This window comes from Cupressus sempervirens, chromosome 2, assembly GCF_028749045.1.
Source record: "Cupressus sempervirens isolate cs-2001-9-10 chromosome 2, ASM2874904v1, whole genome shotgun sequence".
Taxonomy (NCBI): domain Eukaryota; kingdom Viridiplantae; phylum Streptophyta; class Pinopsida; order Cupressales; family Cupressaceae; genus Cupressus; species Cupressus sempervirens.
Genome location: NC_143119.1, coordinates 452,269,774 through 452,297,184, shown reverse-complemented (window position 1 = coordinate 452,297,184; position 27,411 = coordinate 452,269,774).

Below are 27,411 nucleotides of genomic sequence, written 5' to 3'. Positions count from 1 at the left end.
CCATGCTTGATGATGTTGTTGTTATTACTGGAGGTGGGGAAGGGAGGCTATGACAGCTGGAGCTATCCTAACTAGATCACTTTCTTTTGCTTCTTGCCTATCTTCCTCTTCAGCTTCTTCCTCTTTATCTTCTTCACCATCCTTCATCAATTCTTGATATTCTTTAGTATCAATGGTGACACAAGGAGTATTATCTTCTTCATTTTCTTCATCCTTGTCATTGTCATCATCATCTTTGATCTCAACAGGATCTACACTAGGCTTGTCAAGATGGAACACATTCTTCCATAATTTTGTAGCATTCTTCACAACATACTCAACATCTTTCCTTAGAACAAGACAAGTATTGAACTTTAGAGTCATTTTTCTTTCATTGTCTTTCAATGCTTTATTCACCTCTACATCTATCAAGTTGGGCACCAACTATTTTAGTGTTTGAGCAAAAATGTCTTTTATAGTCTAAATGGTGTTCTCCCATCTAACCTTGACTTTATCCAACAAAATTGTAGGGATTTGAGATGCAAACTGATCAGGAGATAATTTTCATCTACCTAACTTGTCCATGACTAGATCTCAACCTCTTTCTATTTTGTTGGAGTCCTGGTCTCATATTTTAGTGCTTTGAAGTTGTTTATTCTTGCACCTTCTCTTAATTGTTTCAATCTTTCCTAAAATGTGGGAGGATGTCGATTAAAGACAACATCACTGTCATCTTTTCCCACTTTCTTCTTAGATCTTCTTGTGAATACAGTTGTAGAGGGCTTGGGTAGCTTGGTGATAATCACCTTTCCTTTCTTCCTTATAAGCTCTTCTTCCTTTTTTTATTCCTCTTCTTTCTCAGATTCTTCCTCATCTTCACCTTTTCCCTCAGTAATCATAAGAGGGGCATTTGTTGTTTTTAGTTTGGATATCCTCCTCTTATGTTTATTCACTACCTGTGGAAGCTTGATCTCGAGTTCTATTCTTGTTTTGGCTTCATCATAGGTTCCAAAGAGAGGTTCCTTTGGATCTATAGGCTCATTCACCAAAGGTTCAATTATTTCCTTTGCCTCATCAATATTAACCTCATAGGGAAGAGGTTTTACCCACACTATTCTAGGCCTGACTGCCTGGATGTATACCCTATCACTATCAACCATAAAATAGACATCATCCTTATAGTCTTCAACCAATTTATGTGGTATTTAGAACTTATTATTCATCTTTTCCTTGAAAGCTTCAAAATAATTATCCATGGTGCTATCAAAATTTTCAACCATTTCAGCTATAAACTCATTAATCTGATATAGTACTGGTGTGTCTTTTCTCCATACCACTGTTCCTTTAGAGGGGAAAAACTTTTGAACATAAAAGAACAAAAAAGTCAACAACAAGCCAAATTTGCATGGATTATTCTTCAAGGTTCTGATGCTTTCCATATTGTTGTTCAGTTGTTTCAACATTAAGTTTACTAGGTCATATTCCAAATTTTTCTTAACAACCTTATAAGCTAGGTCAACTACCTCACACGACACACTGTTGACACAACTTGAGCTATAAATCTTATGAGCTATGATATGAATGCCAAATTTGAGTTCTACATTGAATAAATTGCTAGTTTTCATTCCTCTATCATCCCACTTGACTAGGGCTTTCTTCTAAAGCTCATCCCAACCTAGGGTTTTTGCGACTTTCACCTTGGTAAGCATAGGGAGACTAGTAATGTGATGAATCATTTTCTTTGTAATCAAAATTGGCTACTCTAACCACAATTGACCATTATGAGCTCAGCTTAAGATATACCTAATCCATTTAATCTGAAAGTTTCATAGAAAGTGAGGAATATGGGTTATGCCTTTCTCTTCTAGGTGTTTATGCTCAGGCTTAAGAGTTCCATCCACACAGAGTTCACCTAGGGCGCTATCCATTTCTAGGGTTCCTATCTCCTAAACTGCACATTTGAAATGAGTTCAAATGTCATTTATAAGAAGTACCTTTTCTGGTATCTACAACTGGGCTTCATTCGGGTCGAGGGATTCTATGATCATTAGCACCAATTTGAAATTCGGAACTTTCCACTCAACACCTCGCATCAACATTTTAGACCCTTTCTTTTCCTTGTTGTTGCTATTGTTGGATGCCATGATCACTTGGTAAATAGAGAATTCTTTGAAAAACTTTGGCTGCAAATTCTGCTCAAGATCATTGGAATGCTCTGCAAATCACTCTGTTCTCAATATGTTGAATTCACGATGCAAATGAAGTCAAATTCCTACCTTTTGATATAAAAAAATCCCATTAATGCTCGGTATGATGAGAGCCATAATGACATAGTGCATGATAGGTTTTTATCCACTATCTACATAGATTGCTCAGTAAAATCTTGTAACTTGACAACCAAACAAAACCTTCTTACTCCTGACTTCGCTCGTTATGACCTTACTTTACTCAATGATTACTGATGCTAAACTCTTCTGATCCCTCTATATCTGGAATGCTAATTTGGATCTTTTGCTTCCTTCCAATTGGAATTGTTTAATATTTGTCCTTGAAAATACAATTTTGATTCTTCCTTAAGAAATTAATTGGAAATGATGGAGTCACCCACTTCTTGAGTGACTTGACTACCATCACTTAAACTAGCTTGATCGATAGATTTAGGAATCCACTATTGTCTCATCTGCTTCCTGATATTATCAACTTTTGCTTTCTTTTCATCTTCAACTCTACCTATATTCATGCAATTCTTAGCTAAATGAACAAGTTCAGTATATGTGTAACATCTTATTGTAGTATCCTTTCTTCTCATGTGATGTCTAAAATAATTTATGCCAATGTGTCCATATTCTCCATATTAATTGACATCTAAACCAAGTATTGTATTCCCAACCAAATATTACCTTTACAAATTGTTTGGCTAGATTGAATGGTTTAGATCTACATTCAGAAGCCTTTTGACCTTGTTTCTTACATTTGTGACATTTTCCTTCAAACTTTGGTTTCTCCTTGCATTCATTAGCTTTATGACCATGTTGATTGCAACTGTAGCATTTTCCATTAAATTTTGCCCTTCCATTACTCCAACACTTGTTTGATGTATGACCTATCTTACCACAATAATTGCAAGTAGGTCTTTGATTCCTTTGAGTACCTTATTTGGAGGATTCAGCTTCTCCTTTTTATCTAAGTCCTTCTTCGCCCTTTTGCCTATATAGATTCTGCTCATTTTGTTGATTCAATTAATCCATGTCTGCTTGGGATTTCATTATTCTTTCATTGAGTTGCTTCTTATAATTTAGATCAACTTTCATCCTTTCATTGATTTTTGTTTTAGTGTTTAAGTCATTCCTTAACCTTTCATTTTCAAATCTCAGACTCATGATTTCTGCATTTGCGTTAGATAGCTGATCAATGACATTTTCTTGCTAAAGGGATTGATTTTGCATTTCATTGTTCCTTACCTCCAAGTCTTCTTTTGCCTTACTTCTCTGTTCCAAAATTTCACACAATCTTATTGTCTAAATTTCTTATTCTCTTTTCAATTTTCTTACCTCTTCTTGCACAGATCCATTCTTTTCTAGAAATTCTTTGATTGCATCATTTGCTTCATCTGAACTACTTGAGGGCAAAAAGTCTTCAATCTTCTCTTCAACATACTAGTGGTCATTCATTTGATTTGCAAGTTCCTTCCTTCTTTTTAGAGATTGGGAAAGATGTTTTTTTTCTTCCTTGAGTTGAGCTATGGCCATCTCCAGATCTAGCTTTTCATTATCAATAGCTTTATCAAGTTTGAATATCTCCATTGTCCTTGATCTTCGCTCAAGCTATTAAACTTTATCCAGAGAATCACAAGGCTCTGATACCAATTGTTGGAAATAATCAAGACTAGCTAGGTTATTGAGAGGGGAGGGGTGAATTAGTAACCTTAAAACTTTTGATAAAAATAGAACTTAATAACATAATTTAATTATCATCAATAGATCTAATCTACTGCATGCATGAGAAACTAAAAGCACAAAACACTTTGAACATAATATTTGGTGACCTAGAAACCTTCCAAATAGAAAGTAAAACTAGGGTGGGGATGATACCCACAAAACTTCAATACTATAGTATAAAGTTGGCTTGTTAAGGCTTACAATGATCACTTCTGATGATTTTCCTTATTATGAGCAATTAGGACTGCTAGGTGCACCTTGTTAGAGGTTTTACAAACATACGATCAAGTATGCACTCGATAAAGAGATTTAAGAAAAGACTGTTAAGTCTACCCTATTAAAGGATTTGAAGTTGATTCACCTATTAGGATGAAACAATAGATCTAACTTACAACTGAATTGTTGATTAAGATCCTTGAAGTACTTATCACCTCTTTTTGATAGATGTAACTTAACTACTCTTGAATTGACCTTGCAATACACTTTTCTTTGCTACTAATTCACATTCGCATTCTCATGCATCAAAACATTATTATTTCTACAATTGGGTATGATACACTACATTACATATATACCAACCCAATTCTCATAATTACAAGGTCGGTCAATACACAAGTTAACACCAATATTATTGAGTCAGCCCAAATGTAGAAACTCAGGTTCTAAAAGCTGACTTGGTGAGTTTCTGATACACAGTGTCCACTGTCATTACTCAGCATCATCATGCACTCGGTAGAAGTAGACGCTTGGTACATACTAATCACTCAACATAGTTTCAAACTTGATACACACTGGAGACTCGGTAGATACTATGTCACTCGGTAGAAATTGAACTCCATGTTTACCATACCTAGACTTGGTAAACACTAATCATCTCATCACTTGGTTAACACTAACTTTGCATCACAATAATTGATGACTCAGTAGACACTGAACTACTCGGTAAGAATTGTTGGACTTTACACTGCTTGAATTCACTTAGCAATCACTTCGAATGCTCGGTATGAACTATGAAACTTGGTAACCACTAAATTGATGGGCAAACATTGGAGACTGATTGAAGAGCTTGGTAACCATACAAAATCTAAATAAGTGTTGTCACTAATAACAAACATGACTTAATGCCAACTGAAATCATGGAATTAAGAAGATGGTTAACCATTGTGATTTTTTAAATAATTTATTATGATAATATAATTTAATGGTGGAGAATTTCCTCGCAGGAAGAATGTCAGTAGGGTGAAAGTATTGTTAGAAAATAAATAGGTAGGAGCATCACCATCACTAAGCAGATAGGTAGAGGACCTAGAGACTTGGAATAGAATACATATGCAAGACCAACATGAGTTATTTCATAAATAATTTAATTAAAATAATTGAGTTAAAATATAAAATTTATCTCAAAGGATTTTAATTTATATTTCATCATATTATTCTAATAAATATTTATAAACATGTATTTAAATATAAAAATAATTTGGCATCATTATATTTTAATGATTTAATAAAGTGATGTTTACATACACATATAAGATTATAATAATGTTTAAAATATGATATCATTTGAATTATAATATTCAAACTATAATTTTTCAACCTTTTATTTATCATTTCTTCTTATTCCTTCCCTCTTATTTTCCTTCTTTTAAAAATTCAATTTGAGTAGTATTCAAATAATCTTCTTTGTAATTGATGGTAGCCAAAGAGCCAAGCTCTTTCTTTTTAATATAGAGTCTCTTTGATCAAATTTTTTTTTTTGTGGTGGGGGGTTGGGTGTGCAAGAGACAATCTATTTTCTTTCATTTCTACTATGGCTTTCTATTCTTTGCATTTACACATAAGGTTTTGAGGAAGGAGGAGTTGACTCCAATCTTCTAGCCGTGGAGTATTAGGAGTAGACTGATGTGTCACAATTCATGAATCAACCAAGATGGTCAGCTCACCATTCCTTTACAACATCATGGCTAACTCAGTCTGCTACATCTAGTCCTTTCCAATATTTTCTTATTTTCATCACACCTTGCATATTTTCAGATTTCTTTTCCATCACAAGTGGATATTACAAACATCATGCTATTAACATTAGCCTCCATAGTCTATAGTATGTGTACTTGATACCCTATGTTCTTTTTTATCCCTTTGAAATCTTCAAATGTTGGATTTTGTATCTAGAAGGTGCTTCGTAATCCATTGACTATCTCAGATTTTGACACCAGTAACCTGGGCTAGAGTTGCATCCAAACACTTGGATCTCCTCTACTAATTGGTCCTCAATTATAGATATAAAGGATTTGTTTTTGTTAATCGTCACATAGAAATACAGATGTATTTTTATTGTTATTTGCAAAGGATGAGATTATTTAACTGTAGATGGTGTTAATGAAATGATTGAATATTTAATAATGTCCATGTTCATGTTATACAATAGTGTTTATTGGTCCCTTTCCAAAAATAGAGTGAACTGCGTCTTACGAACACCAATTGATAAATATGACTTCCTCTAATTAAACTACCAATTTCAATGAGTAAAGTGGAGATCTATAATATTTCTAGAACACATTGTCTACTTAAAGATAGCAGCAACAATGATCCTACATATGGCACATAATGCCTAGCAATAGTCCTTGAGCAAGGTTATAAGATATTTTGAATTGATAGATTTCTTTTCAAGAATTTTGCCTCTATCTATAATTAGCTGAAGCATTGAGGACTTGTATTTTGAATATGATTTGAATAGGATTCTATTACAAGACATTATTTTTAGATATTTCAATCTGCAGTTTTTAGTTATATTCACCGTAAGAGGTATGATCTAGTGATGTTGTAAAGTCTTGTCATAGTGTGTCGATGTTGCAAGGCCTCTTCACCATTAGACCAAACTCTGATTCTGACACCTCCAATTTCCCATTGTGTAACCCAAAGCCTTATTTGTTTAATCCATTATTTAGCTTCCTTTCTCAATAGTTACCAAGATGATATTTAGTTTGACATTTACAAATTGGCCACCTTTAAATTTAACCTTGTTCCTAGCAAGTAGGAGTCAAGTAACCATGGTATGGATCCATAAATTATGAAGCCACCAAAAATTAGAAACAAATATTGGATTCCTTTAAGAACATCACAGATCATGAAATGTTAGATGCATGTAATTTTCTTGTATATTTGACAGAATCGATTGTTCTAAGAATTCTAAACATTTGGGACTCACCCGGCTATGTAGCCAAGAAACTGGGTGATTAGGTGGAAGAAAGGAACCTATAATAACATGAGTCAGTATTAGTTATGATATTTCAATGTTTATCTTTTTAATATGAATTAATTAATAGCTCATGCATAATCCTAGTAATGTAATCTCTTGCTACCAAGTCATATGGTGTGTTAATTACCAGGATGCCTAGTGTATGGAAAGATGTCCCCTATCTATTCTAGGTAGGGAGGGCCTTTCTCTTTAGAGATGGTGAGGGGATAAGATTTGGTCCGAGGTTGGGTGGTTAAGCCCCTAACAATGTTTCACCTCTCCCCAAGATGTTAGATGTGCATCAAACATCAAATAGAGATAAGCTATGCATTCAATTGTTTATTAGAAATAGGTATTATCACTTTTATTTATGAGGTAAGATTAAATTGAGTTATTTCATTGTTACCATTATTTTAAACCTAGATGCAAGAGATAGAGTCATGGTTGCTTTTCATTTACATAAATAATTTTTAATCTTGAGTTACTATAATAGTTAAGTAATCAGAAGGAAAGGAATCTGAAGCCCTAATTGATTGAGTGATAGTTGGAACCCTAAATGATACAGTAGTATCAAAAGCCCTAATTGAATCTAGCAGTATCAAAAGCCCTAATTGAATCCATGGCATCAAAAGCCCTAATTGAATCCATGGTATCAGAAGCCCTAACTAAATCCATGGTATCGGAAGCCCTAATTGAATCCATGGTATCAAAAGCCCTAAGTGATACAACAGTATCAAAAGCCCTAAAAGATTCCAATGGTAAACAATGCCCTAATTGATACAGTGGTATGTGATGCCCTAATATTAAATATAGTGGTATTTAATTGTAATCACCATTTGATTTTGAGATAGCAATTTTTAGATGATAGTCGTCATGTGATATAGTTATAGTGGTATTTGTGGACTAACCTGAGTGGTTGCACAAGCATCCCTAGTTTTGATTTTTATCCCAATTTCTGAGGTATGTGGTTTTCAATTTCTATAGTAATTTCATTTGATAGTGTTTCAAGTTTTTTTTTTAGTTAAGAAATTTTGTCTAACTAATTTTAACGGTAAATCTTATTCTCATGATTAAGAATGATATAATTGTCTTCCTATGAAATGAAGTGATAACTATAATTTCTTTAAGAATGTTAGTTGTTAATTTAGACCCAGAATAATTGGAACATTGCATATGGTATCAAAGCATTAGGTTCAATGTTGAAACCTTGTGTCCAACACTGTTTCTAAGAAACTAAAAATGTAAGTGTTAAAAAAAGATTTATTTTGCATAAGGGATATTGCAATCAAAACTAGAAAAACACATTGGAAAATCTTTCAAAATAGCCAAAAAGGCTAAGATGATATAAAATGTACAAATGTATAAACTATAATATGATAAAGATGAAACCTAATTAAGAAGATAAAAAGGATTGGCAAGTCAAGTGGTGGAGATCAGGTTTGTAGACCCAATTTGAAATCCTTGGTAGGGCAGATATGGGCAAATGTGCCAAAAATGTGATCTTTGTCGATTGTCCAAACGCTTTAGTTATTTTGGAGAATAACTGTTGGGACTTCAACCCACCTGATTACTTAGATGGCTGGACAAATAAACATTCTGAGGAAGCCATTCTAAAAGGTTAGAATGTGTGAGGGATGAGTATGGTTCAAGGCCAAGGCTTGTGCAATCCAAACATAGTTTCTATAATCTGATAAAAATTTATCAAAATCCATGATGATGGCTAAATAATTCTTTATGCAATTAATGGTATAAATAAATTGTTACTTATTTGAACTTGAACTGAATAAAAACAAAACTATGAACCATTATCCTTTCTGATGTTGATTAAACAACAAGATCATTATGTGCTCCAGTATGGAGTAAACACACTTGCATAATTGGATCTATCAATGCTTGTTCACAGATGTAAACTTTGATGAGATGGGCATGGAAGCCTAAATCACAGAAATGGAAAAGATAAACCTCCATATATTTGTAGATGAATGATGAGTTACTCATGAGAATCTTATGAATTGTTTCAAATTCTTATGATCTTGATTTGATGTATGATGATCTTGCATAGTATATCATGTTTCTACCCTTTGACACATTGCTATACATGTATAATATGCATGATGTTAATTTTACATATTACGTTGTATTCTATCATGAGATGATTATTCTAACAAAATGTTATGAGACGGACATGAAGACTGAAGTCACATAAATGGAAAACCATGGATTACTTACCCATTCCTAGTGATCTATAAGTTTGCAAGGATGATCTACCCAATAATGAATGTCATATGCCCGATGGTACGTATAAGTGATTTAAATTATGATCAAGTTATGATCTAGAACTTGCTAGCTGAAGAATTTCAATTTTCAATACTTATCTTAATTTCAGTCATTGAACCCTAAAAATTCTCTTAAATGAAGATATCAATATGGAATCGAACTAATGATATGGTGAGTACCTATATGAGTATGATAGGAAAATGAAATAGAATCAACTCAAATGATGCTAAGATAACCACAAGTATGATAAAGTGAACTCAGGTGAGTATGTGTTTAATTTTATGTTACCATGCAAGTATCTTTCTCGAAACCTTAAAGTAAAAATGGATCTTGAGTTTCAATTATGATTTTGATTCTGACCCAATTGAGAAAAGAGACGATATCACAATGTTATATATATATCTTCTATTTGAAATATTCTTTTAGTGTCTAAATTGTAGAGGTCATCGAGGATGATGAAACACAGGGGGAATGGTACGTTACATTCCAACTTTAAATATACTCCTTTATAATGTTCTTTACAATTTCAAGTTCATTGAGGACGATCAACCACAAGGGGAATGGTATGTTACATCCCAATTTTTGACCTAACTTGAAATATAGTCATTGAGGTTCGTATGAAGTCAGTTGGAAATTTAATTTTTTATAATCTGGCAAAATGGTAAGATAGTTAGTTGTTATGATTTCAAGTGAAGATGACATGTTAGTGATCGTTAATCATGAATTCATGGAATTAAGAAGATGGTTAACCATTGTGATTATTTAAATAATTTATTATGATAATATAATTTAACAATGGAGAATTTCCTTGCAAGAAGCATGCCAATGGGGTAGAAGCATTATCAGAAAAGAATTAGGCAGGAGCATCACCATCACTGAGCAAATAGGTAGAGGACCTAGCAACTTGGAACAGAATACATCTGTCGGACCCACATGAGTTATTTAATAGATAATTTAATTAAAATAATTGAGTTAAAATATAAAATGTATCTCAAAGGATTTTTATTTATCTTTCATCATATTATTTTAGTAAATATTTGTAAACATGCATTTAAATATAAAAATGATTTGGCATCATTATATTTTAATGATTTAATAAAGTGATGTTTAAATATACATATAAGATTATAATAATGTTTAAAATATAATATTTTTTGAATTATAGTATTCGAACTATAATTTGTCAACCTTTTATTTATCTTTTCTTCTTATTCTTTCCCTCTTATTTTCCTTCTTTTAAAAATTCAATTTGAGTAGTATTCGAATAGTCTTCTTTGTAACTGATGGTGGTTGAAGAGCCAAGCTCTTTCTTTTTAATATAGAATCTCTTTGATCATTTTTTTTTAGGGGAGTGGGGAAGAGATGGTATATTTTCTTTCATTGCTACCATGGCTTTCTATTCCCTGCATTTACATATAAGGTTCTAAGCAAGGAAGCGCTGATTCCAATCTTCTAGCTACGATGTATTAGGAGTAGATTGAGGTGTCACAAGCCATGAATCAACCAAGACAATCAGCTCACCATTCCTTTACAGCATTGTGGCTGACTCAATCTACTACATCTAGTCCTTTCCAATATATTCTCATTTCCTTCAGACCTTGCATATTTTAAGATTGCTTTTCCATCACAAGTGGATGTTACAAACATCTTGCTATTAAGACTAGCCTCCATAGTCTATAGTATGTGTACTTGATACCCTATGTTCTTTTGTATCTCTTCAAAATCTTCAAATGTTGGATTTTGTATCTAGAAGGTGCTTCATAATCTATATACTATCTTAGATTTTGACACTAGTAACTTGGTCTAGACTTGCATCCAAACACTTGGATCTCCTCAACTACTTTGTCCTCAATTATAGATATCAAGGATTATTTTTGTTAATCATCACATAGAATTGCAGATGTATTTTTATTATTGTTTGTAAAGGATGAGATTATTTAAGTGCAGATGGTGTCAATGAAATGATTGAATATTTAATAATGTCCATGTTCATGTTATACAATAGTGTTTATTGGTGCCTTTCCAAAAATAGAGTGAACTGTGTCTTACAAACACCAATTGATAAATATGACTTCCTCTAATTAAACTACTAATTTCAATGAGTAAAGTGGTGATCTATAATATTTCCAAAACACATAGTCTACTTAAAGGTAGAAGTAACAATGATCCTACATATGGCATATAATGTCTAGCAATAGTCCTTGAGCAAGGTTATAAGTTATTCTATATTGATAGATTTATTTTCAAGAATTTTGCCTCTGTCTATAATTAGCTAAAGCATTGAGAACTTGCATTTCAAATATTATTTGAATAGGATTCTAATACAAGACATTATTTTTAGATATTTCAATCTGTAGTTTTTAGTTATATTCACCGTAAGAGGTATGGTCGGGTGATGTTGTAAATTCTTGTCATAGTGTGTCGATTTTGCAAGGCCTCTTCTCCATTAGACCAAACTCTGATTTTGACACCTCCAATTTCCCATTGTGGAACACAAAGCCCTATTTCTTTAATCCATGATTCAGCTTCCTTTCTCAATATTTATCAAGATGATATTTAGTTCAACATTTATAGATTGACCACCTTTAAATTTAACCTTGTTCCTAGGAAGTGGGAGTCAAGTAACCATGGTATGGATCCATAAATTATTAAGCCACTAGAAATTAGAAATAAATACTAGATTCCTTTAAGAACATCATAGATCGTTAAATTTTGGATGCATGTAATTTTCTTGTATATTTGACAGAACTAGTTGTTTTGAGAATTTTGAACATCTGGGACTCACCTGGTTGTGTACCCAAGAAAATGGGTGATGAGGTGGAAGAAAAGAATCTATAATAACATGAGTTAGTATCAGTTATGACATTTCAATGTTTATCTTTTTAATGTGAACTAGCTCATGCATAATCTTATTAATGTAATCTCCTGCCACCAAGTCATATGGTGTGTTGTGTATGGCAAGATGTCCTCTGTCTATTCTGAGTAGAGAGGGTCTTTCTCTTTAGAGATCATGAGGGGATAAGATTTGGTCCAAGGTTGGGTGGTTAAGCCCCTGACAATATTTAACCTCTCCCCAAGATGTTAGACATGTGTCAGATAGAGATAAGCTATGCATTCAATTATTTATCAAAAATAGGTATTATCACTTTTATTTATGAGGAGGCAAGATTAAATTGAGTTATTTCATTGTTACCATTATTTTACACCTAGATGTAAGAGATAGAGTCATGGTTGCTTTTCATTTATATGAATATTGAATATAAGATGTTTCTAATCTTGAGTTACTATCACAATTAAGTAATCAAAAGGAAAGGAAGGAAAGGAATCTAAAGCCCTAATTGATTGAGTGATAGTTGGAACCCTAAATGATATAGTGGTATTGGAAGATCTAATTGAATCCAGCAGTATCGAAAGCCCTAATTGAATCCATTGTATCAGAAGCCTAATTAAATCCATGGTATCAAAAACCCTAATTGAATCCATGGTATCAGAAGCCCTAATTGAATCCATGGTATTGGTATTGGTGACTATTATTGTAGAGGTATCTGTTGAGGTTTTTGTAGCATATGTTTTTGTTGTAACAAGTATTGTTGATAGGCAATTTGTTGCTTTAGGCATCTTTGATATTCCAACTATTATTTTAGTTGTTCTTGTTGCTTAGCAAACATGGCTTTTTTTTGTCAGAATTATTGTTGGTACCTTGTGTGTAATTCAAGTGGGTTTACATTAGCTTGTGTGTTAGGGACATTGGATCCTTGCACCACTTGAGGTTTTTTTTGTGGTTGATGTTGTTTTTGATATGTTGTATGCATATTAAGTGGATTTTGACTTGGTTGTACATTAGAAATGTTAAGTCCTTGTATCATTGTACGTTGTTCTTGTCTTTGAAGTTAGTTACGCCCTTAAGGATTGAACACCATGTTTGGGTTGTTATTTTGATACTTTTGTGTGTTAGATGTTTCTCCTTGGGTCATCATATTGATTTGGCAATGAGATGTGTTCCTTTTGGGAATGGGTGAAACGTCAATATAAAGAAACTATATCTTCTTTTGTGCAAATAATTATGGTCCTAATCATTTTTATTAATATGATTTCATTTCCCAATGCCTTTTATCTATGTTGTTATCTTTTGTGAAGAAAGAACAACATATTTCTATAGTTTATTATGAGATGTTTGGCAGTGTAATCAAACAATGTGCTAAGCCGAAAGCTTTCTTGAATATGGAGGAGATTAATATGGAAAGATTGGAGACATTGTCTTGGAGAACAAGGAATATTTTATAGAGATTCAAGATCATTCTATGATTTTTCATGTAGCTACTAAGGATAAGAATGTGTGCAATGAAAGTGACAAAATAACATAAGTTCAAGAGCACCAAGGTCAAAGGCAAGAGCCATGGAGTGCACTAGGGAAAAGAGATTTCTCTAAAACCCTTGGTTTCTAGCCCAAAAGGTGAGGGTTTATTGAATAGGAGTGTAGGAAGTATGGACAAACTAAGTTGAAAATTCATGTGCTTTGATCCTTTACCAAGACTATTTAGGATCATGGAGTCCTAAAGACAAGTGGATATAGGGGTTGTTTTGTTAGGAGAGAACTAATTAGGCCTAGGAGAAGAACTGGAGCGTAATGGAAGTCTTTACTAGTCAAATGATAAAGTTATAGGATTGAGATGAATTTAGTAACTCTAAAAAAGGCTATTAGAAAATGTGAAAGCCTTGCTAGGTTTTTTGGAGAGTTTGTGAGAGATTTTTTGATTTCAGGGTGTGAAGGGCTACTAGACAAGCCTAGAGGCTAAAGAAGAGTAATGGTGAAACTTGAGTGGATTGGAGTGAATGGAAATTTGGAACATGGTAAAAAGACCATGTTGAGATGAATTATGGTGTTGGAATCAAGGTATGAATTCTAGTTGGAGTTTTGGCATGGTGGAAGCACTAGGTGCACTAGGTGACCTAGGATGGAGTTGGTGCTAGAAGGCATTGGAACAAGGAAAAAAGGAGGTGAACTTGAGTAGTACAGTTGTGGGAGTGACTTAAAAAATTAGGGAACTCCACTAGATTCTTGAGTGAGGTTAACTCCTTGAGTGGATTCCAAGTTGCTTGTTGAATCCTCGAGTTGAGTTGGTCTCCTTAAGGGGATAGTGGAGGGCTTTGCATCAAGCATCTTTGCTTACACATTTAGAGCTTTCTAATGAAGATGAAGCTAATTGCAATATCGCCAAATGTTTACTGGCTATGGGTAAAGGTAATAAATGCATACTAAAGATAGAGAGTTATAACATATACAATTACAATGTAACATCAAAGAACTATCATATCTCTTATTAATGTCAAACAAAGTTTGCATCCAAGTGATAAGCATAACAATAGTGATACCAATGATAAAGCATATTAAATTGTAAATTTTGTAAACTAATACATAATAAGAAAATCCCTTGAAATATTTAAGCTTTAAACCCAATACAATTTTACTATTTAGAATATTTACCATTGTGAGCATACCAATAAGAATGAAAATTAAAAATCCTAGTACCTACCAAAATATCAAATTCCAATTGCATCAAACTCATCTATACAGATTGCACAAGGATCTTTCTCTTTTGCAAGCTGAAATTCATCTTGAACAAGTTTTACACCAAGATTAGGAGCATCTTCATTGTTCATACCTATACCATAGAGTATCATCGCATCATTCTAGACCTACAATGAATGAAATTTATTAATTAATGTAGGTATGTTACTTTGAGCTTCACTTGGTTTTAATAATACTTTATATTCTCTACTTAACAAGGTCAACCATATGAAGGTGGAAGCTCATCTGCCCCCCCCCCCCCCCCCTCTGCTCCCAAGATCAATCTAAATTCCATTAACATTTAACTACATACTTCATTCATTCATTCATCCATTTATGAACTATAGCATTCAATCAATACAATCACATAACATTCATTAATATGATATAAAATTCATTAATATGCAATACTAATCAAGACTTCATTAACATATAGAAATATTCATTAACATGACATAAAAATCAATATTAATACGCAACATTCATGGATAATTACTTAAAATAATGTTCTTTCATTATCCAACAAAGTTTATTAAACTAGGTTTATCAAAGAGCATTTTTTAATAAATTATTTCTTCTTTTTATTTTTCTTAGCTTTCTTAAGGAAAAGGCTGATAGGAGCATCAATATCTTCCTCATTCTCCTCCTCTTGTGGCACGTGTAATGCCAAATTATGATGCCTCCTCCTATATTAAGGAGCATGAAGCTACAACACTAAAGGGGGCTCTGTTGCAATATCAAGTAATGGGTTAAATTGGCATGCCTAGAAAATGGATAGAAATACATCAATGATCAATGTTGAAGAGTTTAGTTCAAGAATCCTCTTTATTTGGACATCTTGGGTATGAACATTTTAACTACATTGGTTTGAGTCTATTGTTAATAAATGAAATGGCTAGAGTGTTTTCATAAATTTTATAGCATATTAGTATATGTCAAGCCAAAAGTATAATAAAATAAAATATGAATCTCTTTCAATTGTAAAATTCTAAAGGAAAATCTACACCATTTTAGTTTGTGCACACTAATTCATATGGACATATGCATAACATCTCTATTGGAGAGAGTTAATATTTTATTACCTTTATATATTATTAAAGAAATTAGGGATAGGTATGTATTTTTAAGCATTAACCATAAGATTTATGATGTTTATGGCATTTAAGACTCAAGATAAGGAGGAGACTTGACACTTCATTAGGGCCATAATGTCTAATAGACAAGGGTAGAATCCCTCTAATATGTTTGAAAATATTTGAAAGCATCATGGTACTATGGACGAGTTGGAAAAAAGATAAATCAATAGAAAAGTAAAGTAGTTAAGAGGAAGAAAACTATTCTATATATGGTGAGGATTATAAAAAATGAAAAAAATACCAACTAAATATTAAGGTGCAACTACTTGCTAATACATTTGGCATCGATTTGCGATGGCTATGTGTCGCAATTATGATGACAATGTGTCGCCACTATGACAGTAATAGACGTCGTTGTTTTTTAGTCACAAATTACGATGTCTATCCCATGCCATCACAATTATGATGCCTATCTGTCACTATACAACCACTTTATTATGACATCAACCCCGTCACAATGCTTGTGGCCAACATCATAATTACGATGGACTACTTGGCAATTGCAATGGAAGTTGGCGTCGCCACCATAGCAACCCCGTCGCAATGCTTGTGGCAGATGTCACAATTGTGATGCCTTCCACTAGCATTGCGATAGCAATTAGCATCGTTAGCATAGCAATTCCATTGCTAAGCTAGTGATGGTTGTCGCAATTGCGACGGCTACGTCGTAAAACAAAAAAAATTGCAGAAAAAGTTGGCATCGTTGCCAAGTCAACCCTGTCAAAATGCTTGTGGCAAACATCGCAATAGCAACGTTTTCCACTAGCATTGCGACGGCAGTTGGCATCACCGCCACAGCAATTCCATCACTAAGCTAGTGGTAGATGTCACAATTGCAACGGCTATGCTATAAAACCAAAAAAAAAATTGCTTACATTTTTAGCATCCATGCTTTCTTAATTCTCTGCAACTATACCTAATATGTTCTAGCCTCATGGAAATTTTTAGGATGTACCTTACATTTTTAATTTGAGGGATGGCTTGATATCCTTCTATTTATAGGCAACATCTAAAGTATCCAATTGTTTCTAGATTGACAAAGAAAAATAGTAATTCTCAAGCATAGAAAGACTAGCGAAGGAATTAGTTTGTATTAAAGCCGAATTTGGTGAAGAAATCAAATCATTAATTGAGCTTAATGGCTTCACACATAGGAACTTAGACACGGGTCTATAATGAAGCATTTGCTGGCATCTATAGCCTCTGTTCACTAATAATCTCTCAAAATCATCACAAAACTTTACAGTTTGACAAATAATCTACAATCTATTATTCTTTGAAAACATTAGGAAAAGGATTTTATTCAAATTGAGCCCAAATTTTGAGACAATATCAAAGAATTTCAAACTTGCATACCTCTACAGAAACTTTGACAACCTTGAGCTGAATGGAATCCTGAGCACCGCTAAAAATCACCACAAATTGGCATTTTGAAATCACAAAGAAAAAAATGACTTTCTGAACAATTATTGCACTGCAAGCTTGAAAAGTTGCTAAGCTAACTGAAAGGGGACTTAAAGCAACTTCTTTTCAGCTTTCAAATATTTTAACGACTGCTCACAGAAAAGAAGGGAGAAAAATTCAAGCTACAGGTCGTCAGCTCACCAAGTGAAGTTGGAGTGAAATCTTTTTTCATTTATCGATGCCCCCAAACTTGGCATGCCCGCAAAAAAAATTAGCTCAGAACTTCCATTCGCAGGATGACTTTCTCTTATACTCCTAAATGATTCCAACATGTAATAAACTCCAATTATAGCCAGTCGAGTCCAGTATGTCATTCAATGTCGATAGAATTTTTAAACACTGCATTAAAGTTTAACACTTACCACTGCACAACGTAGCAAAAAATCTCCTATCAAGGCCAATAAACACAAAATAACTTGAATTCTAATGAAACTCTTACATCTAAACCATCATTCTTCTTTAAAATAGAGGAGGAAAAAGCATTCAATGCTTTTAGAGGAGCCTGACTTGAATTTCTAAAAGTAATGATAGGACTGCAGTTAATACTTATCCCTTGATCGAACACTCAACACTCAGGATGGTTGATGACTTGTGCTAGCTTTATTTGTTGAAATGTTACTAATGTCTATAGAATTCACTCCTATAATAATAGATTATTGATAGTCCTTCAAAAATGATATATGTGATATTTAGCTTCAGTCAAATCTTTAATATTAAGTTAGAAATTATAGAGAATCAGCTATTAAATTTCTACTATTTATTATAATCATAGTGATTGGTTTCTGGATTCAATTCAGTTAAGATTTTTATCATCACATAAAACTAATCTCCTAAGATTTGAGAGATACAATCGACAATTCTAAAAGATGAGATAGGTAAACATTCTACCTTATGAATACATTATTTCCAAAGCTATATAATTAGATTGGAAATTTTAAAAAATAGTATACTTTTCTACTTGGATAAGGAAAATTGAGCATGAAGATAATACTTACCTTACCCATAATACTACGTTGTCAGCTTATTCCCACCCATTCATAAGTTTTCCCATGAAAATAGTGAATAGTTTTCATACTTGCCCATATACCTTCACAAGAAAAAAAAATGACATTAGGACTAGATTTGTGTACTGCTTAAACAACCCGTGATAAAAAAAAGTGGAAATCAAAGTAAGGTTTACGATTTTTTCTGAAGATTGAACTCTCCAATTTAGGCTCAATTACAATGAGGTGAGACACTGAGTATGTATAATTTCTCCACCAATTTTCTTTAGCACCTTATGATAATTATGATAATCATATCATTGGTGATAACACAGTCCCAAGACAGTGCTGAGATCCAAGGATGAAATAAAATGTATTAGTGAATGGGCAAAGTTGACTAATGAATTCCTCCTCCTAACACACGTGCTCTATGATTGTATACACCGTCCTATGACACAAATTATTGGGAGGGCGATGTTGGGAATTGTTTGCCAGATTTGTTGAGAAATTCTCTAGTCTCGTAATGTTGTTATTCCCATATGGGCTACCTCCTCTTTCCAAAAGCAATACTATGAAGTTTTGTGAAAGTGTTGCTGCCAGTGGACATCCTGTTGTTCCTCCTCCCATAATTATGTAGTCATATGTCACTACTATGGGATATTTCATTGCCTCCCTTATGAATCTACCATGGTGTGGCACTGTCACTAGTTATATTACACACACAAATCAGTGCTTAGGGCCAATGGGTGTGTATAACAAGATATAATACCCATTGATTTGTTAACTAGGAAGAAAGAAATCATTGAATATATGTGATAGTTTTTAATCTAGAATGAAGATTGTGAGAAATTCTCCCATAAGTTGTGGTGTAAGTTGGTTGTCAAGGATGGTATAGAAGCAACATGAAACACTAGGTGGAGTAATAGAAAACATTTCTCAGCAATGAAAGATGGAAGAAAGTAGGTTGATCATGCACTCAGAACCAAGTTGATGAGTAGGTTTGAAGTAGTGGTTTTTAACATTAGGCTGTTAAAACTAATGACATGAATATAAAAACATCAAGAGCAGGTATTGAGTACACCAAAATTGCCTCAAGAAAAAAGAAATCAGTTTTCAAACTGGTAGATCATGAAAAGACTATTCCCTTACGTACCACTGAAAATAATTCTATTGATAGGTAATATTAGTTCAAATCCTTCCACATTAAGGATTCTTAGTATGCACATAACTCTAGAAAAACTTGGATGTCCACATTGAGATCACGCCCACAACAAGAATAACCAAGTTAGAGATGTTCCTCTTTAGGAAACTTTAGAACATCATATAACACTAGTAAGAGGAAATCAGAAGAAAACTATGCGCACACATTGAAAACAAGTTTTTTGATTAAACTTTTGGATCCTTTTTATTTCTATAATACATTATTGAGTGTGATTAGAAATGTCCATAAAATCAGTTTAACCTACAATAGGTCATTGAGATCCATTAAATTAGCTTAACCTATAAGATTGCTTTCAATTATAACAAACTACAAAGAACTCATATCCTTAATAATATATGGTATTTGATTTTTAGACATGAACTTCCTAAAATCTCTTATAATTTTTGAACATTGATTATCTCAAAAGAAATTCAATGTAAGCACTATTCATATATAAAACACAATTATAACTTCCAAGCATTAAGTCTATGTTGTGCAATTCATTATCCAAATTACTTTAGCACTCACTGATACTGATTAACAATTTAACCAAGACTACTACAAGAAAATCGTGACCAATCAACAATTCAACCAAGAATAATACAAGAAAAAGATGACCTCATTTTGTGGAGCCACAAATGCAAAAGTTGCACAATACTGCAAACAAAATTAGAACCTTCTTCTTAATCTCTATATTATTTTCCTTGCAACCAACACTTTCGTTTAGTTGCAAATCAAAACATTAAGATCTTCTCTATATCATATGCATATCGTCTAGACTAAACATAACAATAGACAAAATGTGTATTCTACATTGACAAAATGAGTAATATTAACAGTGATTTAATAGACATAGAAAGTTCATGAAATTTTCCATGCTTTCATTGTGAACCCAATACCTGCAAGCCTACCACATCCTAGTTGATGAAAAAACAATAGTTAAACAAACAAATAACAAGAATGGTCTTTTTCATGCTGAGGTGCAAGAGAAAAGACCTGCCTAAAGAAGAGGAAAATGCAGCCAACGTGAGCATAAATTTAGCAAATTTTTCCCAGCTACATTTACTAGATCACCTTTTAGATATGCTTAATTCACTTTGCACGGTTCTAATGTTTGGAGATCTTTAAGCTTTGCTTGAATGAATTTGTCTATGATTTTGTCATGGCCTAATTAGAAGTTTATATTATTCAGCAATTCATTAGTCAACTTTGCCCATTCACTAATACATTTGGCATCGATAATACATTAGTCCCTAGTTAATTATGATAATCATATCATTGATGATAACACGGTCCCAAGACAGTGCTGAGATCCAAGGATGCAATAAAAAAGCTACAAGTTTAGAACTTCAAGATAGTTCAAAGCATGAAGCCTTAGAAGCATAGGAAAATAGTCTAAACATAGGACAAAATAGAGAAATATTTAGTATGTTATTGAGCTTCACTTTGTTTCGAGAATAGTGTAATATTCTCTACTAAACAGGGCCAACCACATGAAGGTGGAAGCTCATTTGGCCCCACCCCCCTCCCCCTAACATCACTCTACATTCCTCATTAACATCTAACATTCTTTCATTCTTTCAACCATTAATAAAATGTAATATTCAATCAGTATCACATGATAACATTCATTAACACATTAGATTTGTAAATATGCAACATTCATCAATATTTTGCATTAACACATAATTCATGAACATTCATTAGCACATAATTAAATTCATTGAGACATAAAATTCAGTCATTATCAATTACGGTATGTAGATGACAATCATTTCTTTTTTTCTTTCTATTTCTTTTTTCTATGTAAGCTCTAAGAGGAGCATCAGTGTCATCATCAATTCCCCTCTCATCAGTTGTTCTTTTCTCTGTTCTTGATGATCTCAAATTCCTATGCTATTGCAAAGGGGGGTCCTCTGCAATAACAAATAAAAGAGTTAAATTAAAAATAATTTATTATAATTGTTACAAGTATTTAATTATTTTAAATAACATAACTATGGCACTCTTTACCTAATCTGACCACATCATTTTGTTTGGACTCAACATCAACATGCTCATGAACATCGACCCCTCGATCCTTTATAGCTGCTATACAAAATGTTACGTTAATCCAAACACAAATTGCAATTACATATATAAAATTTAATAGCAAATGTATACCTCCACCACTGGTATGCACATCATGCAAACCTTCAACATTCACAGATTGTGTAGAAGGATTGTCAAGCTGCATACCAACATCCTACGCATTGTTATCATTGCTTGCTTAAAACAGATATACTCACTTTATATTGGAATTTAACATCAAATAGACTAATTGGTAAAGTATTCAATTTGAAATAAATTTCATTTAGCTTATTTACCTGTGGCTCAGATGCATCATTATTAGAACCTTCCACATTGATTTCAGCTTGTAGCCATTCAACCACGGCTCTATAGCCTTGTTGGAAGCCAATTCTCTTATCCTCTTCTGTAAGGAATCTCTTGAACTCTGAGCCTTGCATTTTTGCATGGTATGGTGAATTTTACTTGCATTGTTTCATCAACCAATGGAGGGTAGTTAAAATATCAAAAGGAAATACAAAAGTTGCAAAAGTTGAGGATCGGGAGCATAGACAAGCTAGTCTATCCTAGCATTTCCCATCACAATATATAAAAAATTTGATACAATTTTTCATTTACTAATACTTGCAACTCGTGCTTGAAGTTTCAAAAAACCACCAGAGCCGAGCTTGTGTGTCTCGTGCTTTTCTAGTCTTGCCTTTGTTGCCTTTGATGTGTCAAGCAATCTATGAAAAGTTTGAAATATGTTAGATAGTATAAATATAGAGGTTAATTAGTACATAATTACATTCTCAATAGTATCACATACCTTGGTGTACTCTCTACTAGTGTAATTGCATTTCTCTTGTCAGCTTTAGACTTTCCATCCAAAATCAGAGCCTGCCACTCAGCCTCAAGAACATAGGGCGAACACTCATACCTGGGGTTATCCTGTAAATGTTTTTTGTACTAGTCCCTAATATACTTCAAACATGAACCAGCTTTTTCAAAGAGCTTGTTTCTCTCGAATGCACGAGGTCCAAAGAGTTGGGTCATGCTCTTTATAAGATCATCCTTCAACTTTTTGTCTTGGTTATTCCACCTTTTAAGTTAAAAAAAACATGTTAGACTCATAAATGAAGTGAATCTACCTTTAATATAGTTCAAGAAATGGATGAAAAGGAAAACTATTCTATCAATGATATGAAATAAAAATTGTTATTTGGGGTTTTAGTTAGGATATGATGTTCCACCAGGTACGCACAATGGGCCTGAATATTCCCAAACACTCATCACCAAGTTTTTTCCAAAAAACATCATTCCCTAAAAAATAATCATGGGATCATTAGTCGATGAAGAGTGATCAAAAACTAAATTACTATTATATCACTATAGAATAATAACTTTAAAGTACCTAGAACTTTGGCTACTTTTAATGGAATGCCTTCATCATCGTTGATGATCAATATGACATCCTTCACCGTTCTCGTACTAGGAACATAGGAACATCCAGGAAATGATGTTGTAGCTCCTATTGCAAAAGGTTTCATAAGTTTCATAAGTCTTTTTCACGAAGTTGTAGACGCTCAAAAATGGTTCGCATCTACAACTTCATCACTTCTTCATACTAATTTGTCCCATTTTCTCATTCTACTAACCTTGATCTTTTGGCCAAATTGACCATATTTTGTCATTTGTATCCCCTTTCACATCAATTTCATATCAACTCAGAATCATATCAAATCAACTCAGAATCACCCCAAATCAACTCGAAATCACTCGAAATTAGTCCTAATCAACCTGAAACTTATCAAACATCCCAAATCAATCATCATTTATCTACTCCTAGGCATTGTTGTGGCTTTCAGTGTCTTGGAAACCTATCAACTTATCAATCTTATCAATCTGACATTAGTACTATCATGGCTCTCAGTGCTAGGTCAAACTATCATTCATGTCATTCAATCTTTGACATTGTTGAGGCTTTCAATGTCAAATCATGGCATCATTAACCATTTTAATAATATTGACAGTGTCCGTCGATGTTATTATGATCAAACCTTATCAATCAATTTCAATCCTGTAGCATTTACAATGTTGGTTAAATGTTACATATCAACCAATTCATGTCATGTGTCCTTGGCATGTTATCAACTTCAATCAATCAATTTGACCATGGCTTTGGTCTACCTTTTCATCATCTTATTCCATATCCATCATTGTCACATTTTTCGTCAAAGTATACGGTCGCATTCATTTAATCAATTTGGCCAATCATCTGCTAATTTTATCTATAGGATTAAATAACCCATAATTTAATCCTATTCTTTCTAATTATTCTTCCTAATTATAATCCTCAATTAATTAATTTTATTAATTAATTGATTCATTATTTGTAAACCATGGAAATTCTTAATTTCCTAAGTTCCATTTTCCATCATTAATTCCATTTTCTACTAATTCTTATTTTGTGGAATAAGAGGATTTTTTATTCAAATATTCCATCATCATGACACTTGGATATGACACCTCATGGATTCTCCTTTGACACTTGGCTGAGATTTGTCATAATCAAATATTATTACCTCTTACGCATGTCTCTATCTGGCTTCTTTGTCATAGATTCTTGGCTTTAAGCAGGTTGAGGTGTCTTATGACATGTCATAGATTCTCTTCCACATTTAGCCAAGTTTGACTTGCATGTGTCATAGAATCTTACAATTGGCATATTTTGTCATATGTGTCATGGATTCTCAAAGGAATCTCTTGCCACATCGCATATCTATGGGTGACAAATCCAATGCCCTCACTTTGAGTGTTGATTATAAAATGGACACTCTTTCTCTCATTTTGGGTCCTTGAATCCTTGAATGCTTAAGTTTTGAAAATCCAAATCTTTGAATCTTTGAGTCTCTACTTATTTGTATGTTGCATTATCTCTCTCTCATAAAATCACACTTCAAGTATTCTCATGGCATGATCCACATCATAGGCTTTGGCTTCAACCTTGTGTGCACTATAGACGAATTGGAGCTACAATCATTTGGAGAAGAAAGAAGAACATGGGAGCTACAAATGAAAAAGGGGGTTTCTATTGATTTCTCTATTAGTTTGGCTTTCATTGTAGACTAGTGGGTGCTAATATATGATTATTGAGTTTTGTGATTTTCTCATAGTATGTTATGCATTTAACCCATTTTTCTAGTCCTACAGAAGTATAAAAGAACAAATGATAATTGATATTAAAAAGTTGTAAAAAAAAAACTATTGAACTTTGATAGCACATACAACTACAGGAATTATCTTTAACCTCTAGTTGTTATGTTGTTCCAGTTGTGGTCTACTCCAAGAATGTCATAAAGTAGCCTTGCAGAAAATCATCTGTTAGTTTTGATGAGGATTCTCATAAATTTTACATAGAGAATGTTGATTTTTAGTGGATTTGAATATCAGAAGTTGAATTGCAGCATCAACTCAGGCATGAGTTTTTTGGCATAATGCCAAAAGAAGCTGAAGTTGGGGAGAATGCATACAAATTGTTTGCTAAAATGTTAAAAGAGATTTTTTTTTAAAACATCAAGTGCATGCTGTCTGAGTGAGGTTTATCTAGGAAGAGAAAGCCTTCAGTTTCAAAGTCCACCAATCACATTCTTTGCTTGAACAAGAACAGTAGGAGCCTCATATACAAAAAATTGAGAGCCATCTTGTGGAATCTAATTTTCATGTTGAAGTATCATTTCAGCCTTCAACTGAGCCGTATGGAAAAAAATGTTTTTAATGTGAAGATGGTTTAAAGGCTAGTCATGATACTTTGATATCTGGGCAATAAGATACTACTCAAGGATGTATGCAATCTCGTGACTCGTCTGTCAGGTCACTTGCCATCAAGTGGAAGGGGTAAGTTGAAGTTTTCGTTATGGAAACATATCAAGCTTTTGCTGCAAGATAATTGGCAAAGCTTTAGCTGAGAAGGGAATTGCTTGGAAATCAAATTTCACTGGATATGGTTGAACATCTAATTAATGATCTTGAATCTTAACATTTATTTCCTCTCCAACTAGCTGTAATTCTATGTAGTCCCAGGTGCATTAGTGAAATGTTTCCTACAGACAAAATAAGGAATAGAACCAACTCTAAAATGTCACTGTGGATTCCTAAAAAGGAATTCTCTGACAATGTGGAAAAACTAGCTCAGGAAAGTGCTTTTTAATGCTATTTGTAGAATTTTTATACCATATATGTTTTACACCTTGCAATGGCATAATTTTGATCATCATTTCTCCAAATCGAGGGCTTGCCATGCAAATATATATGGCAGATGGTCTTATGAAATATCACAAACAAAAACATGGCTTGGTCATCCAGGTGCTAAACAGAGTTCAACTAGAGAGTATAAAGGACAACTAATCATATTAAGATCATGGGGAATTTGAGGCCAAAATTTTTGAAAAGTTTGTAAACATAGTCATGGTAAGAACATGGACAAAGATATTTATAGCTATACAACTCAAATAATGGCTTTGGCCTCCAAGCTAGTTGATCTATTACATCTATACAATATTACACCTTGAGAATATACTCCACTTTCAACATGACAGGACTAGGCAATACTCTATCAAATAGGAGCCATAATGCATGTATTTATCAATTAATTGTAGCGAAGATGTTGCAGCTCAGTATGCACACCATTTTAATTATGAAAGAATTGACCACTCTGTAGTCACAAAAGGTATGCCAGGTCATGACATGAGTGATATAGGCTTAAGTAGAAAGGAATTGGACCTCAAAACATAAAAAAATACAAGAGATTAGCAAAAGATAGTCAAATGAATAGACATGAAGAAGCAAAGTATAACAATTCATCATGTGTCTTCCAATGGAGATAGTGATCAATGTCAAGATAGCTAAAGGAAGGAATAGATAGGAAAATTTATAGTTGCTACAATCTGATGAAACACATGAGCTTCCTGAGGCATCACAAGTATATGAGGCTATACATCTATGTGTCAGTGTTGAGAATATTGCACAAGAATGTGTACCCATACCCTTTTCTGCAAGTTGATAGCTCCATTCCTCATCGATATGGTGAAACAAGCATAGGTTAAGTAGAAGCAGACATTTGTTGGAACTCGTGGGTGGAAGAACTGGCATATAGGAAGCACATTCACATTCACTGCTATCTATAGGAAAGGCCATGCATGCCCACCAAATATGTATTAATCCATAACGAAGTTTTTAAAATCCATGACAACATTAGTGGTTAGTGTAAATCTATTCAGGCTGCAGTGAACAAGTATAATTTGTGCAGGCTTGGTGTACTCGTTGAAATAGCAACTGAATAGGAGTCGGCAATTGTAACAGTCAAAAGAAGGTGATGATTCAGGTAAGAAGATGTTAAAAATACACAAAAAAGTAATGTTTGAGTTCAAAGACAGTAGACATGTGAGTCTAGTTAATCATTCACATGAATTATAAAAACCAAAGGTGTATCAAATAAATAGTTGTAAAAAAATTGTGAAAATTTTTAAATGTTCAGTGACTACCAAAGGGGGGTCATTACAATCTACATCGTAAACACAT